Raw genomic sequence first — 17,030 nt, forward strand, 5'->3', positions numbered from 1 at the left:
ATTACAAGCCTAGGACTTTACCTCTGTTATTTATGGAGACTACGCTCTCTCAAACAACAAAGAAAAATTGCAAAGGTTAGTTACATAAACAGCAAGCAAAGTTCCTTGTGGAAGATGTACACATTTCAAGTTTGAATTGTTTTGCTACCAACACATAATGCATAAAGTTTGTGCTAATATGTCAACTGGCAAAGGACCAAAACCTTGAGTTTGTAACAGCTAAAACCATACATCTAAAGATTGCAGTGATGGCTGGTCTTACCTCTCTTTGAACAGTTGTAAATTCTGCTTGTTGAAATTTTCAGAGGTAGGCACTAGCATCAATGAGTACGATGATCTTGCAGACATCAACTGACATTATTAGAAAAGAAAAAAATCAGAGATTAGACTGGCCACATTCTTTCAAATTGGTAACTTGATGGAGCAGTGCCTTTCACCTCTGCCTGCTATTCTAATCAGAATAAAATAATTTTCTTTGTTATACAGTATTATCTTGTAAATCATTCAAATGAGAAAGAAGAGTGAAAAGGAGACAAATATGCAAATGGGTTTCAAAGAATATCTCCTTAAGTGTTCTGGACCTGGTTTTATCTACTAATTTTTTGGCATTATTCTTAGATAAAAAGTAACTCTTGATAGGTGAGGTGTCTGTTTTACGAAAAAAAAAAAAACCCAACCAAAAAACAACCAAACCCAAAACCACCAAAAGGTGAGGTGTCTGTTTTACAAACAAAAAAACAAACAAAATCCAACAAACAAACCTATATATCATTCCCTAGTCTGACAGACAAGAAAGAAAAGAGTCAGAACAAATATGAAAGATTCCAAATAGCTTTAGCACAAAACCTGCTGATGAAGTAGCTACCACTGCAAAATGGCCTGAACTGGGATAGTGTATACAACCCATCTCAGACCTCAGAGCAAGCAAGGAGTCTCTAAAAGTAAAAATCTGCAGGTTCTGACATACTTTATAATCTGTACTTCAAGCAACTGGTGCCTTAGGATTTTTTTTATGAAATCACCTCCTTTGATATCTCATTTAAACATTTATTTCATATTTAGCTTGGAGGAACCCTTTAAAATCACCCACTCAGAGAAGCTCAGAATTGGATCAAAGAAATCATTCCTATCTGAAGATAACTACAGAAAATCCTTTCCCCTGCAGATCATGTAAGGTCCTTTCCATTAGAAACTAGTGGCTTCATTGCTTTTGTGATTTATGGCATGTTAGAACCATCATCTATGGATTGGGGTTTTATTTTGAGCAAGATGTTTGTTAGAGGCTGAACACTCTTACAAAGGTTAGGGCCAGATGAATGCTCTCTTCAGAAGTAGTACCTTCTCTGAATTTCCCAGATAGAAATATGATCTGCACACTTACACACACAATTAATGCCAGTGCCTTTGGGAAATATCAGATTGATTACACCTATGTAAATTAACAGAAGAGTTCACATGAAAGCAATCTCCCACACTTTCATGAATTGTCAGACTTACACACAACTAATTTGCATGTGCTTGGAGAAGTGTCAACGTACAACAGAAGCACTGGAGGCAGATGATGCATTGCTAGGTATCCAGGCACTTTGGACAAATTGAAATCTCTATCTTGGATGAAGCTCTGAAGCGGAAAACAGAGAATGAGGATAATGAATCTCGGACATCACATCTTCAAACCCATGCTGTAAACCTCAAATCCTGATCTCACCACTTTTTTTTTTTTTTTGTCTGCACCAAAATCCTCGTCCCTGTTTCCTCATCCAATGAAATATGCACTACAGAGTACTGGAGAGACTGTGCTCTTCATTTGGTGTGCCCAAGCCCATGTCCACCATGGTCTGCAGTGCCCCTGAGGGCTGCAGCTTTTGCACTGTTTGGACTAAAACATGTGTCTTTTTTGGATTTATTTGTTGAAGCCTAGGGAATTATGGAGCATACCTGAAACAATTCACAGAGAGTGCTAAAAGCACATCCCTGGTTTTGCTCTAAAGAACAGGCATATCAGTGCATTTTCAGCAACAGAATGCAACTGCCTCTTTTAACATGGGGCAATGTATTTCTTCTCCAACAGCTTCTCTGGATCAGCTGAATCCACACAATTTAACACTGAAAAATTATACTGCTTTCACCATTCCCTCCTGCAATGCCTCCTTTTCTTGATCCCCAAAACCAGTCGTAGGTATGCACCTGCTATAATTTTGGATCTATCACTTGGAAACAAGTAAAACTTTTAATATGTGTAGATATTCTCCCATCTTTTAAGCCACTTAGCCACAGTTTTGCTGTCAAGATGGCACATGGGCTCTGATAAATGGAAAAAAATCAGGTACTGGTGTGCAATCCAGTCTCTGAAACATACAAAAAACAGATAGTTTGATACCATCCTTCAGATGGAAACTTCTGGAACTCATCTTAGACTTCTCACTGTTTTTACAATTAGTCCTATGTTTTATTTTTGCCTACTCTAAAGATCTCCATTATTAAAATGCCAGCATAAGGTTTATTAGTTAACTTTTTCTGTCTATATGAGTGAAAGGCATTTGGAAAAGCAATAAATTCTTAGGTCATGTGGAAAAGCAAATAACCCTTATTCAAATACCAGAGGTTACAAACAGATATTAAGCATGTACACATTCAGAAGGAGATGACCAGAGTTAATATTATGGTCTGATATATCAAAATCCTTAGGCACAGCAAAGTAATAATGATCCCACAGAGCAAGTGGCAATATTTTAGAAAAAAGAAAGAAAAAAAATATATCAAAAGTCATGCTCATTTTGAATTTTGGAAAACTTTTTAATCATGCTGATCTCTGTTTCCTAACTAAATAGACTTCTAGGGATTTCAAGATTCATAGACAAAATGGAATTGTTTCACATCTCCCAGTGACATAGAGAGCTTTGGTACCACTGCAAAGGGTTGAAGGCACAAGGGGCAATAACAGCTTTGACTTTCATCTTCTGCCATTACCAGAGGACAAGTCTAGCACATGGTCAATAATTTACCTTGGCTAAAATCAGATCTAGGGAAGCCAAAGGACTCCTGTGGTGCTTAAGTTTCATCACTTTCTCAATAATTTCTTTTGATATTGAAAGACTAAAGACTGTATGATAATTGACAAGATTGTCCCTGACACATTACTTTCCTAACAAATCAATCATTTCATTGTAGCACTTTCACTGAACTTACCTTTTGAAAACTGAAGGTATCTTAACAATACCTTCCCTAAATTTATAGCAATAACAAAGAATACCATAAGCAACCTGGAAACAGAGCAGGATTTGCACATTTTCTTTCTATAGGCATATATTTCCAGCTAGATATAATGGAAATAATAAACATAATTAGTTTAAGAAAGTTGTTATTCATAATAAATCAGAAACTCTTCAGGTCAGGGAAGTTCTTGAAACACTTTTTGGTCTTAGCCAGAGAAACATAAATATTTACAGGCACGAAGACAAAACTTGAGCTTTCTTGAATGAGCAACAAGCTGAAGGAAGTTCACTTGCTTACAGTAGGTGCTAAGTAAATATGGTGAATATTACAGTCTTTGATGATAAAATCACAAACTGAGTACCTGCTGCTGTTGTATTACATTATTGATGCTTTACAGTTCACACAGAGAGCAGCTCTTATTACTGAGGGGATGCTGATTTCAACTGGACGGTACAAAACAGCATGTCAATGCAAAAGAAGTCCTGAAGTTTCAGACATAGATTCTGCAATGTTATGGACTAATTTTATCCCACTGAATTATACTGATTTCAACTGAGTGAGTATTTGATTCATACAGGATACCAGCTGAACTTTCAGAAAGTGCAATTTCTTAAATAAGAAACATTTGTTTGTATTATCTTTATTGATCTTTCATTAGATCCATAGTGGTGATACAGACCATTCAATGACACTGAAAACCTAATTAGATCCCTAGTGGTGATACAGACCATTCGATAACACTGAAAACCTAATTCTATTTGGTTTTGCTATTGCACATATTCACTCACATATTTCTTCAGGTTATGAAAATCATCTCCACTTCTGAAACCATCCGTCTTCCATCGTCACAGGCTGACTGCCTTGCCAACTTTAATCTCTGGTCTTTCTCTACTGTTGCAAGTCATTAATCAGTTACTCCATCATTGTAACCAATGGTGACCCTATCTATAATCATCTTCTATGACTCTTTGAGAGCTTACTATCCACTAGTGTCAGTGCCACTTAGACAGGGTATAAAAATGTGCCAGCCTAAATGCCACACATGCATTAATCACTCGGCAAGCTTTTGCTGTTACAGTTTGCTGAATTCTAGTTGCAGCAATGCATCTTTTACACAGAGCAGTATTAATTGTAATAACAGTAAGACATGGCTCCAGAAAAGCTGCGATAAAGGAAATTAAAAGGTAATTAAGATTGCGGTTCTATATCACTTTTTCCTCAGCAGCCTGAATACAATGAATATTTCCCTTGCTATTCTTGCTGTGCAAGAGAAGAGAAAGACAAACAAACATTTAATCTTGATAAATCAAGCTGGTGATAGGTTCATAGATTTGAGGCTAGGAGGGATCATTAGTTCATCAAGTTTTCCTTCCCATCTAACATGGCAGAGAATGTTACCTTTTTCTGCTATGCTGAGCTGGAAAGGAAAAAAGGACCCTAATGTTTAACTAAAACTCTTTTTATGAAGAGACATCCAGTCTTGACTTGAAGGAGGATTGCTAGCTTTGCTAAGGAACAAATAAACCCAGGACAACTAAAAATGAAATTTTGGCCCATGACACACAATACGCCAGGACCCCTGTATCATTACCAGGCTCCATTTTCCAGCTCAGTTTCTGCAGGTACTCATGCACCAACTGTTCCCCCTGAGCCCCTCCTGCCCTACAGACAGCCCAGCCTGACACTCCTTACCCTCACTCCTCTGTCCTGCATCTACCCTTGTCTGCCTCCACACATTTACTTTTCTGTTCAAGAAATTTATGGGCGAATGTGAGGTTTGACAGTAGCTAGGCTAATAATGAAGGGGCTGCAAGAACAACAGGATTCCTATTTGCTGCCTGACTACTTGCCTCCTACTGTTAGGGTGGTTTTGATTGCACCTAGCAGGTTCTTTTCTAAAACTTTTTACTTTCAGAACAATGCGACACTCAATTACTTTAAAACAATAAAGGTTTATAGAACAGATAATCAAAAACCCTGTTAACAAACCTTGTCTGCAGACTCCAAATCTGCAAAATCTGTAATTTTCTCTGTTAGTTTCTCTCAATACCTGAATCTCTGTCATTGTGACTTATTTCTGTCTCCATTTTTAATTGAATTGGATTGGAATTAATTCCCTGCTGTTCCTATTAGTTTACAGGCTTTTTTTTCTCCTAGAGTAAATATCAAACTCCAATACTATCAGCTTTTAAAAAACTATGTGGGAAAACGAAGGACTCCCTTCATCCCTCATAGCCTCAGTATCTTCCTTCTCCCTGATTTTTCCTGGAAAAAAAGAAAAAAACATAAAAAAAGTGGGGAAGGAAAGCTGAGGGGAAATACAGAAAATGGAAAAAAGAAAAACTTGTTTGAGATCAACTCTAAATTTCCAGAAGAAAACATATGGGTTTATATATATACACACACACACACACATATATATATATATATATATACACACACAGAGAGAGAGAGAGACTTAAAAAATTCTCATTCCTAAGGAAAAAAAAAAAAAGTTCAAATATCTTTTGGCTTTACCTCTGAAATTCCTGTGAAATTTCTACTGCTATTTCAGTGTTGGTGGTGGTGCAGTTCTATATCACTCAGTACTCCTATCACTGAATCTCCTCTGGCTGCCCTCAAATACACAACTCCCCAGCTAATTATCCTGGCCAACAAGAACATTCACAGCTCTGCTGCTTCTTATCTGTCTCTGTCCCTTATCCATCACCCTTATAGCAGAGTCAGACCCCACTTGCCATCTTCCCCAGTCACAGATATTTTGTTCCCATCTCCCCTTTCATAAGGAGCATTTTTGCTTAACTACTCGGCCAGTGTTCAACCTGTTTTTAGAGCAGAAAGCTCATTTCTCAGAAAGCTTGTTTCATTGATTTATTAAGTGAATTAGAGGGAGTACCTAAATCCACTGCTCTCAGAATTTATGGGAAGAGTTAGGTATACAGTTGTCATCCAAGCACACAGCAAAGGCAAAGCTTTACAGTCTTGCTGGGAAGGTCACCTCCTTGTGTATGCTTTCTGTAGCTGATGCCACAGTAGAAGGTAACACCACACCAATATGGACAGCTCCATCCTGGGACCTGCAGACAGGGAGGACACAAGAGGACCCCAAGTTCTTACACTGTCAGGACAGGTTGCCCCACCTTTGCATTTTTCTTTTTGTTTGTTTTTCCCATTTATATTAGAGAGCATCTAATCAGGCATTGTCGTATAAGACCCGGTCTTTACAGGTCCATCCAGGTTAAAAAAAAAAAAGTAAATCTAAATTCAACTAAATTTAATTCCATTGACTTCCAAAGTGAATTATGTTAAATCAATTTAAAATGTCTTAAATCCTCTTTGATTGCATTATTCAGTCTTAATTCAGATTAGTAATCCACTTTAAAATGAACTTGATTTGATTTCAAAGACCTGCCCTTAGTATTACTTCACAGACAAGACCTCACAATTTTACAGGTAACATTAGTCCAGTGAAACACTAATAATAATACAGTTGATACGAGTTGCTGAATCCAATTTTTTCAAGAACTGTTATTTTCTCTGAAGAGCTCAGGTTTAGTCAGAATCAGTTTTCCTGATTAAACTAGCACAAGAGAAAGTATTATATAAAAGTATTTCTAAACATTTATGCATCTTAAATATGATGCCACATGTATAAATCATATAAAGACAAGTCAGTTTGACAAGTGAGGAAAAAAGATGTTGATGTTATCACAAAAAAATACTGTGTGAAGATACTGAGACACTATTGATTATTAAAATGTATTTCAGGACTTTAAGAAGCATGTATATTAACTACAACTATTGCTATCTTCATACTGCTATGAAGGCGTGCAGCATGAAAATAATGTCTAGTCTGCATCATCTGAGTTTAAATCCAATCATTCCTGCAGTCCTAGCTTGCCTGATTGAACGGTTATGGGTTTTGAATCAAGAAAGCAATCATCTGGCACTAATAAGATGACAAGGGTTAAAGTACTTTACGTTAAGAAATTCAACACCAGGCAGTGTTGCTGAGTCACATGTTCATTTATTTATGTTTCAGTAAAACCTTAGGTTTTTTTCATTTTCTTCTGAGCCAGATGCTCAAATCTGAGTCAGTCCACCGAGATCAGGCTGGTGGTTGGGGCCATCTAGGAGAGGGAGGATGATGAGAAAACCTGATTTTAGGAGGACCTGAAAAGACCCACTTATTCATTGCCTCCGTAAGCTGGATAAGGCCTACCTCTGTGTTAACCAAGACTTGCTCCTTGGGCATAAAATGAATACAGAGCATTCTCACAAGAAACAGCAGTCATCCCACTACATATATGCAAAATTTTAACAGTGTAAAACACTGCATTTGTCCTTTACATGCTTTTTTTCACACTGACCACCAAACTGGGTTTGTGAGATTATGCAGCTTTGCAGAAAGATCAGATGATTAAAAAATAAACCACCAACAAAAAAACCCTGCCTTCTGAAAATCTGTGTTTCAAACTTCTATTTTCATGCCAAAATGGCAAGAAAAAAAATAACATCTCAGGAATCTGAGGAAAAACGTGGTTTGATAAAAGCTGTCTGCTAAAATGTGACATTCAAAAAGGAATTAATTTTAAAATAACTCCTGTGTAGAATTACTTTTCCCTTTATTTCATAACATGTATTACTGACGTACAATTTCAAACATGATACAGCAATAGATGTTTAATGACTGCAATAGTTGAAGCCCACTATTATTGTATATAAAACTATTAAAAAAGCTGCTGCACAGAACAGAATGAAATATCTCTTTCTAATGTATAGATTAAAAATAAGTAACTTCTGTGGAAATGAAAAGAATATTTATCTTTCTGAAAAATATCATAACAGATTTTTTGAAAAGACATTGAGAAAATTGTAATTTTAATGGAAAATAATTTGAGAAAACGTATCTAACAAAGGTACCTTGCAATGTTCTTTTCTGTCAAAACAATGATCCTGAATGAAAATTCTTAAATTCATTTTAGGAAGTGTTAATGGAAATAATCATATATCAGCCTACCTTTACAAAAATAAAAATGTTGTTTCCCTTTGGACTCAATTCATATCATCACAGGATTTAATCCTACACAATATCCTAAAAGAATATACACTACCTCGTATCAGTTGACTGTCTGGTCCTCAAGGTCGAATTTAATTGGTATAGAAAAACACTTCTTATTAAGTCTATTACTGTTTGTGTATATGCCAAAGTGAAGTTTGCTGCGTGGAAGTTATTAGAAGATTAAGTCATTGATATCAGAATATTCATCATTTTAGGGGAATTGAAAGATACTAGATTTAGAACAGAACTTATGGTAATTTATTAAGTGATAGAAAAACTTGCATGTCTACTTATTTTGAATAACTGCATAAAATATCACTCTAATTAATAGAATAAATTAGTCCTATGTTGTCTGTACAACCTTTATTTTTCTATTAACATTTTTGTCTTATAATTTTATATGCTTAATCATATTACTGAGAAGTAAAAAGCAGAAAATGTGTTAAAGGAGAGGAGGAAGCATCAAGTCTCAATGATGATACAAGGATGTCCTTTGCACAGATGAGGTGCAGTGCAGTGCTATATCTTTACAATAAAACACAATGTACTCTAAGAGTACTACCTCCCAGGTGCTGTGTGGATCTTGGGGGAGAGAAGAGGGACGTTTCTTTTAGATGGAGGAAACTTCAGCCAAAAAGATCTTAAAATCATGTCCCAGAATATTTACTCCTCAATTTGAAAAAAGTATCAGAGTGAAGACTGAATCACCAGGAAATCTGAAAATACTTAATTTTCAGTGAAATATATCCTTTCCCTGCAAAAGGTGGGAGATGCCATAACATGGCAGGGATCTATGGCTGAATTGTGAATTACAGCTATGGAAAGACACATAATATATGGAAACCTTGTAACAAAAATAGCAATATTTGGCCATGGTAAGAATGCAAGGCAATCTTGGACCTAACAGACTCCACACTTAGACCTAACCAGAGTCCATTGGAATTCAAAGATTACAAAGTCAAATAATTAAAGCCCCTCTTTTTTTTTTTTTTTTTTTTTTTTTTTTCCCTGTGATATTATCACATTTCTTTGTGAGATCAGACTTGTAAGAGTTGGTTAGCAAAAGGGATTGTCTATTCTGCAATTATTCTAACAACGAGAATAGAGTTCCAAATTGGGATTAAAATTATTTTTTCCATCAATTTTTAAAATAATACAAAGCTGCTATGATTTCACTCTGGAAATACCAGGACATTGTAGTGTAAGAATAAAAATCTCTCTGGAAAGTATCTCCACTACCATACTATTTATGACCAAGTCATGTCGTTCAAGCCTGACTTGAGAAAACAATCTAATGCCATTCCACATACTTCACCTTTTTTTTTTTTCTTTTATTTCCTTTAATGAAAAACTCCCTGATTTCAACACAAACCAAACAAAAATACTCCAAACCCACACATATACACAAGCTGTTAGTCTTCCTTGTCTGTTAAACACATTACCTGTTGTGAGAGACAAGAAACCAGGCCTGTAAGAAACTAAAACAAACAGCCTGGGAAAGCAGAAGTTGAGGCTGACTGAAGAAATGCCTCAAACACTTGCAAGACAAAACTCTGAGTCACAGGGTGCATTCTGTGGAGGCCGAAGCTGATAACGCTGCCCGATGTAGCTGGGGGAGAGAGCATTATAGAGACAAGATGGCTCTCCTCTGGGGCACCTGGGCAAATTTCAAGGGCCATGTGTCCGGTGAATGAACTTTGCTTCATTATCCACAAAATGCATATTAAAGTTAACACCCCTCAATATGCTAACGAGGGCTGTCATGATCATACTAATTACATCATCCCATGAAACACCTTACCCCTCCCCGTACATGGGATATGTAGCTATATGGGTCGACCTAGGGGACGGGCCCAAGGAAAATCAAAGGGTGGAAAAAAGGGCTTGCTTGCTCTCTGCCCCTCTCCCTGCCCCACGGCCTTCTGGAAAGAGCAGTGAAGCGAAGAAGACGGATGCCAGCGAAAAAGACGGTCGCCTCCTGGAACCCTTGCCGGCGGGATCAGCGCAGGAACCCAGACCGGTGATCTGTATTTCCCCATTCCCTTTATCTCCCTCTTTTCCTTTTTCCATTAAGAAATGCAAGGCATATTATATTGCTCACCACAACTTACTATATACTTAACCAATTATCGTGTATTCAATTAATACATTGTAAGTAAGTTAATAAATGCTTAAACTTAGAGACTTGTTGTCCACTCCAATTGAGGATTTGTGAATCTGAGTCACTTGTCCCCCTCGTCTGAGTGGGAAGTGACATTAAATTGGCGTAGTCGGCAGGATCCCCTTCGGTGTCACAAAGTCTTGTGAAATACTGGTTCTGTATCCAACAAACTCGGACAGGGAGAACTGGGAATTGGCTCCTCAGCTCTAAGCTGGGAGATGGTCAAAGGGATATGGATTCTCTATCCGATAAGGACAAGGAGAATCGGGAAGTGACCTCTCAACCCTAAGCTGGGAGTGGTTCGAGCAGTTGCAAGCCATGACTAACCAGGAAATGTCGGCGCTTGACTGGTCCCTTATTTTTAAGAAGCTAAAGGAGTATAAGGCTTGTCCTCCTCCTTTAGTAGAAGTTTGGGCCCACAATAATTAACAAAATCCAGAAGCAGTAGCAAGCTATATCAGTGAGCTTGCAGGGGTGAAAGGGTCACGACCAGACAAAGGAAAAGCTGTAGTGTGTGCTGTATTAGGGGCAGCACTGACTGCAGCCCAAAAAGATAAACATGTTAAGAAACAATTAGAAAGAAAAATGAACTAATCCCTACACCTGTATTGCTACTGCTGCTGTTGCAGAGAAAGATGCACATTCCTGAGACAGAAAAAAGACTTCATTTTTAGTGAAAAAGGGGCAATGTTTTATGAAGCACCACTTGTTATGCCCAAACAGCTATTCCCTTTCCAAATCAGGATAATTATCCAGTTCCTTTGCCCCTGTGCTCAGGGACTTTGAATCACCTCAGTAGCTTGCAAGACAAAGCTTGCAACTTAACTGCGATCAGAACCAAAAGGTGCAGAAATATACATTAAAATGCTGCTGGTCAAAACAATTCTTTTTCTGTTTCTTTAAACTTGTCCTACAGTGAGCAACAATGTCTTTTACTCTGCAGATTTAAAGAGCATATAATTAAACATAAAAATAAAGTGGGTTTTTGGGGTTGTTTGTGTGTGTGTGTAGGATTTCTATATTTCTCCTAGATTTAAGAGTTTCTTACTCAATTTATGCTTTTTATAGTTATTTGGTACTTTCTTTTTTATGTCTTAAAATAATTTCATTTAATGTCTGAGCTGCCTTTTTTTTCCCCTTTTTGTTGTTTTATTATGACTAAAAATTGAAAACTAGGTTCATTGTATTCTCAGATTGTTTGAACATTTATAATGGTTTCCATTCTAAAACTGAAGAATGAATCATTCAAATTCAGAGCACCTGTAATTTTTAAAAATCACCATAATTGGTTATCATATGCTCTTCAATCCATAAACAAGATGTAATGTTTCCCTTCTGAATTTTATATTTAATACTGTGCTTGAAAATAAAGAAAGAACCCATTTTCAGGAGGACACTAATTACTGGAAGATTAGAAGTTTGTGTATATCCATTTAAGAACTGATATTTGGCTTCATAACAAGAGCAGCAGTTAAAAATCAGAATGGAGTACTGGGCTTAGATTAATCCGAGATACAAAAATCTGCCATTTCTCAGAGCTTGTTGAGCTTGGTATATTACTTATTCTAGTGAAACAGGAATGTCTTCTTCTGACATGAGTGAAACAAAGAAAAAACATGCATAAAGTGTCCCTACCAATAACTTCCCACTTGCAGTTGGATTTGACTTACATAGGCAGTAGAACTTCACCTGAAAATTATGACTTTATATCACATAGATCCCATGTTAAAAAAAAAAAAAAAGTCTTAAAACACCCAAACATACTGGGCCACACTGATGGTTTATTTTAGTAGAGAATCCTACCTTTAACAATATCTGGAGTAATGATTTCAATACATAAGTAGGACAAAGGACAAAATTCCTTTCCCCTGGTTTTCTCTTTCAGGGTGCTGCACGGAAACAATCAGCTACTCTTATGGTAGCTGAGCACTTACTGGACTTTCTCAAAGCTAAATTGCCAACAATGTTCTTTTTTTGGCAACATAAAAGCATTACACATTCTATCTTCAAACACTACCAGTGCTGTTTCAGCAACTGGACTTCTGAAGATCTCCCCAGTCCTTCCACCAACAAATATTTAAGAAATAGCCAGCCTATTTTTTAGGTGGAATTTAAGGACCTTATTAGAAATCGGTAAGCTCTCCCAAAACAACTTTAAAAAGTTGTTTTGCATGTTCAAAGGCATGCCTGTTGCTTATACTTCAACCCCTGCTTCTTTGAATTGTGTTGCTCTGCAAATTGACTGATGATCTTTACAAAAGGAGGAGAACCCAAAGTATCTGATCTACCGGTCACAAGAGAAAAAAAACCAAAAAAACCAACAAAACAAGCTGACAGCTGACAGAAGCCAAAAGAGCAAAATCCGGGGTTGCTAACAACAAAGCTGCTTTTGATTAGCATTTATAGTAAAGAACAGAGCATAGAGTTCCTTCTCTTGGTGATAATCACCTTCTGTCTCAAGACAAGTAGATAGTTCATGGATTGATGAAGCTGCATTCAACACAGCCCTTCAGATTGGGATTTCTCAGCAAGCAAAAACTGATGTCCAACGGACTCCAAAGGGCAGCTGACTTGGTGGTGTGCCCAAACAAAACAGTTTGAGATCTGGCTCTGTGACTCAACATTTTTGGGATGTTTGCATCTTTCTGAACATGCATCTGATGTCTGCAGCATTAGGCCACAACCAGTCTCCCTGAGAGTTCAGATTTATCATTCTGAGGCAAAGATTTTACTAGATAGTATACAGATATTGCACATGATCTTAGAAGGCCATGCAATTAATGATGAGTTAGTTAATTAATGGTGAATGTTGTAGCAGGTGGCAATTCTACTCCAGCTGGTCCAGCCACCTGCTAATGGCTCTGTGTTAGCCTGGCTGCCCTGTACCTAGCATTTGGAAAGTGTTATCTCAAACTGCAATTAAAGAGATGTCCTTTCACTGCAGTCCCTTTAGGGAAGAGAAGGGCATGAAGCACCACTCCAAACTCCAAACCACTTCTTTTTACAGAAACACTTTGTAAATTTTGCATTAACACTTCAGTGAGGGAAAATATATCCTCTATCAGCTTTTTGCATTTATATCAATGTGTAATTTACACATAAGAATGTCCTTTAATAGAAGTGCATATACACATTAATGGTGATACTATGTATACCTGGCTAAATAGAAATGGAAAAAAAAACCCAAAAGCGTGTCTGCCCGGGATATGAATCTATTAAGTAGCAAAGCATGTGTAGAAGGTTTATGTCTGCAGTGCTAGACTCTTAGATCCATCTGATGGATGAGTTTACCTATTAGAAAATTTCAGAGTTGGGATCATAAGTTCATTCATATGTGAAGGAAGCAACCTCCAAATTTATCATGAAAAATATCTCCCTGAAAAGTCTTCACTAGAGCCATGACCCTCCCTCCCATGGGGGCTATGGATCAGAAACTATGGGAAACCACTATAAGTGTGAAAGACATGACTAGATCTCTAGACACAAAAGGAGAAGATAGAAACTCAGTTAACTCATTTTATACATAAACCAATACTGTCTCCTTATTATCTCTTTCTTCCAAAAATACTATTGCAACAAAAATTTGAACTAGCGATAGGAAAGTCCATCTCCACCCTTTGTCAAAAGGTGTGTGAATATTTACTGATCACCTTTCTTTAGACCTGCTGTAGATGCATTGGAACTTTTACCACTCCTCTTTGAAGTTTCTGGACTAGATACTTAAGAGTTCACAGTCAGCCACCCACCACACGTAAAGATTAGTTTGTGCTGGTTCATCATAAAAAAAATAATTCAAACACAAACAGATTGGGCTTTTTTTTTTTTTTCTTGCCTATCTCTAAATGGAAATTTATTCTAAACTTAGCATGCTTTTTCACTTTTTTTTTTTTTCACAATAAGAAATTTTTCTTCTGGGTGAAAGATATCTGTAGGAGTCCTCTACCTCATTCTCAGAAAGTAAAAAGAAAAAGGTCAAAGATAGATAGGATTTTAAAAAAAGGAAAAAATACCAAGGTGTATCAAAAATTGCAGCTATGAGTCTGTCTGTCCCCCCATCCCCCTCCCCTCATTTTGCTAAAAAGTAAAAGTTTTGAGGACCACTAGAACATATATTCATCGGCTTGGAAATAAGAAAATGACTACTGTGATCACTTTTTTTTTAATCTACTGAACAGGACAGACTAGGGAATGTCACCAAAAAAAAAAATAAAAAATATATATATATACACACACAAGTAGTTCATATTTTCCCATGAAGTTAGAACATATATTTTAGAAAGCCAATCCATTTTTATATCTAAAGATTCCAGATAACATAGATCTCACTGCATTTTTAGATATGCTTTTCCAATAGGCAGCTATACCCCATTGTGAAAACTGCACACCCTATTTCTAATAAGACTGGCTCTGCCTTCTCTTCCAGCTATTGGATTTCATTATGCCTTTTTCTGATAAAGTGAAAATCCTTTTGTCACCATTATTTCATTTGTCATTGCTGAGGAATCCCTTTCTATCTCGTGTGCACTTTAGCTGGAAAGTATCACATAAATGGGAGGGAGAAAACTGCAATAACCACTCACCACACTTCACGACAGCTCATCTTGGCTAAATTTAAATGGCCAGCTACTAGAAAAGCACATTAATTAAAAAAAAAAAAAAAAAAAAAGACCTTGAAAGGGCAGTCAGTAATGATATGATAATTATTAAGCTAAGCACTTGCAGGAAGGAAGTAGGAGCCAAATTTTATGAAAGCATGAGACCTTGTCAGATTCTCCTAAATTTCAAAGTTAGAGCATGATACCTGAAATGACTGTAGACTGATGAAACTATATTTCTTGGCATGTTATATACATAATTATTGAAATTTCTCACTTTTTAAAAATCTCTCAATAGCACAGAACCCATACACTGTTAAATCTCTATCAGGTGTTTTAATGTTTATTTTATAATGTAATCACATAGCTTATCATAGAAATCCCAGAGATTTTGAGAAAATTGTTAGTAGATTGAGAAAAAAAAAAAAGTGTTTTTCGTAGATTAACTCTTCACTGGATCATTGCGATTCACCATCACCAACCTCCTTCTCCCTCAAGAAAGATCAAACAAAAACACTTTAAAATTTTAATTTCAGCCTCAGAGTATTGTGATGATATAACTGCCTTAGCAACTGCAAAATGCTATGAATTGCATTTGATAGAAAATAAAAGAGCTGGATTATATTAATAGTAAAGTTAAAATGGGATGGTTAGAATTCCCCACACTTCTTTGCTGGCAGGCTGAAGGTGGAAGAAAATGGTAGTACAATGTCAACAATTATTCAGCATGACAAGTTGAAAAACTGTTTTCTTATCTGACATCACTCGGCAGTCTTAAAAGTTCAAGGCTTAAGTCAGTTATTAAGAGACTTATCCACATTAAGACATACAGCTGTCAAATATGGCTGCCTGTCAAAGTTTCTTCTGAAGCAGGGACAGCCAACTACAATGCATACAGAATTTCAATGGAAAGATATCCTTAATAAGTCCCAAGAGTTCAACTGTACTCTTTCCAAGGGTGTGAAAGGAAATTTGGAAGATTACTGAAACTATAGGTACAGGCTGCCAAAAGTCACAGTTGGCACGTTTGAGTCGCTCTGAAGTACAGAAGAGTGAGAGTTTTAGTAATCAGCAATATTCATTAATTGCTGTCATGCATGCTGCATGACGGCCAAGCGAAGAGAGACTACTAATGCCATGGGGTCACTGCAACCCCGAGAAAGAGAGAGAGGAAAAGTTCAAGGCCTGTTGATGTCCTCAAGCTCAAAAGCATTGACGCTTCTGGATGAAATCATTCTTTCCTGATCACCTCCTCCTCCCTACAACAAGCAGTTTTACCCTTACTCATGCACTCACTGTGGGAGAGATCACTCCCTTTGGTCTTTGACACCACTTCCAAGTCCTCAAACCTTCACCACGTGGTATCTTCTAGACTTTCTCCATACACTTCCTAAATTAACAGGTCCTGGGAGCAGTGATGGCAGCAGGCTGCCCCTTCCTTGCACAAACCTTGTCTCCTAAGCTAGCACAGTTTGTGCTGTTGTGCTAGCTCTCCATTCATCCTCATGGCAAATTTCAACTAAATTTAACACAGAAGTAGAAATACCCAAAATAATTTTCTACACTTCTGTCAAATGGTTAGATGACTGAACAAGATAACTGTTCTAATTTATTCTTCTAGTTGAGAAAAATACAGACTAAATTAATTCCTTACATATTTAAAAGGCATAAGCTAGCTGGTCCACTTGGGCATGGGTGGTTTGTCAATCTGTACATACATAGTTCTTAACCAGCCACAATATGTCCTGTTTTAACCCATATAGGTAGGAGATCTGGGAGAACATAAAAAGTACTTTAATGATGGGGATTACAGAACATGTGGGATGCTGGAATGACTCTGGTGCAGAGAGACAGGACATATGAAACAAATACATAGCAAACAAGGGTTCATATGTTCAGATGCCCACTATTGTGATTTGTGTTCTCAGTACAGAAATAGGAGCTCAATGTATTTTAACACTTTGTAGAGTTTAATGTCAGAAGCACATGTTCCTGA

The sequence above is a fragment of the Athene noctua genome, chromosome 7 (genome assembly GCF_965140245.1).
Source record: "Athene noctua chromosome 7, bAthNoc1.hap1.1, whole genome shotgun sequence".
Classification (NCBI taxonomy): Eukaryota; Metazoa; Chordata; class Aves; order Strigiformes; family Strigidae; genus Athene; species Athene noctua.